Source organism: Corylus avellana, chromosome ca10 (assembly GCF_901000735.1).
Source record: "Corylus avellana chromosome ca10, CavTom2PMs-1.0".
NCBI lineage: Eukaryota > Viridiplantae > Streptophyta > Magnoliopsida > Fagales > Betulaceae > Corylus > Corylus avellana.
The window spans coordinates 17,317,407-17,319,204 of NC_081550.1; positions in this window are offsets into that span (position 1 = coordinate 17,317,407).

The window sequence follows — 1,798 nt, forward strand, 5'->3', positions numbered from 1 at the left end:
TTATATTTCTAATATATCAATTTGACTACATATTTATGAACTTTTATAGATATTTTTTTTGTGATGTATATATTGTGTGAATTTTTAAACTTTTAGAGTAGAAAAAAATTTTAGTTAGCCAAAAAAAAACTTTAGCGGCACCCTAATATGAATTATCTGGCTCCATCACCGGTGATAAGAAACAGATTCGAACATATTTGAATATGGTTTTATAATTTGATTTGGTTAAAATCAATGGATGCCATCGCAAGTAATCTGTGCAAACAAATTCGAACAGATTCAATCACGGTTTAAAATTTGATTTGGTTAAAATCAAACATTAGATGCGTCTGGTCTAATGGTTAAGATTTTGCGGGGTTAAGTTTCTGCGAAGGAGAACTGGAGAAGGCACCAGTTTGGGAAAAGGAAGATATTGTGTGGAAGGAAATGGCAGAGGAAAGATCGCGAGGAAGCGCACAAGGTTTTGGATTCCAAAGAGGGAGAGGAAAGGAGGGGAAAAGAATCGCTGAAAACGACTGTAAGAGAAAGGGTTTTGAGTGCGTTGCTCTCTCTCTCTCTCGTTCTCTCATTGTTTTGCATTTTGGTTTTTGCGAACGAAGAAATCGGCGAAGAGATCTGTGGATTTCAGCGGAGATAACTGAAACCCTCTATATTCTTCAATTTATTGTGTGTTTTTGTACTTGTTTCTTGTTTGGATTCTGGAAAAAGTATGGGCTGGAAAATTCTAGCGATTGCGAGGGATGGCGGCGCTCCTGCCGCAGGATCTAACTGGGCTAGAGGAAGATGTGGATTGCGAGGAAGAAGGCACTGGATAGGTGCTTTACAGCGCAAATAGGATAATGGTTTATTAATTGATTTCGTTAAAAATCAATCAAAGAAAGCGCCTGGCCTGATGGTAGGCTTCGCAGAGTAGAATTTAGAAGATGGAGGCATTGGTTCGATCCCTTACAGCGTCAGTTGTCATGTGATTTTCTTAACAAAAATTTTGTTGATGAAAAAGCAACGGCACAGCTCGAACTTGTACCCTCCGGGTTAAGGAGGCAGTGCCTGAACCAATAGGCCATAAAATATTCTTGAGATATTGTCACTTGCATCATTATTAAATGATTTCAAATGAAGAAGAAGATCCGGAGATAGGAGAAAGATGACAGACCGCAGGAATAGATTTTTGGAGAAAAATCCCTAACATACCCAAACAACACCGTTTCAAGCGCAACTGCCAAAGAACGTTCTAGCACTGCTGGAAACGATGCTGTCCCAGTCAAAGGAGACGACGTTGTTTCAATGCTGAAGCGGGTCCAATCCAAGCCTGATCCAAACGACACCGTTTTGGTGCGAAGCGATACCGGTCTATGGATCCAGGAGCATCATTATTATTAAATGATTGCATCATTATCAAATATTCTTGAGATATTGTCACTTGCATCATTATTAAATGATTTCAAATGAAGAAGAAGATCCAGAGAAAGATGACAGACTGCAGGAAGAGATTTTTGGAGAAAAATCCCTAACATACCCAAACAACACCGTTTCAAGCGCAACTGCCAAAGAACGTTCCAGCATTGCTGGAAACGATGCTGTCCCAGTCAAAGGAGACGACGTCGTTTCAATGCTGAAGCGGGTCCAATCCAAGCCTGATCCAAACGACACCATTTTGGTGCGAAGCGATACCGGTCTATGGATCCAGGAGCATCATTATTATTAAATGATTGCATCATTATCAAATATTCTTGAGATATTGTCACTTGCATCATTATTAAATGATTTCAAATGAAGAAGAAGATCCGGAGAAAGATGA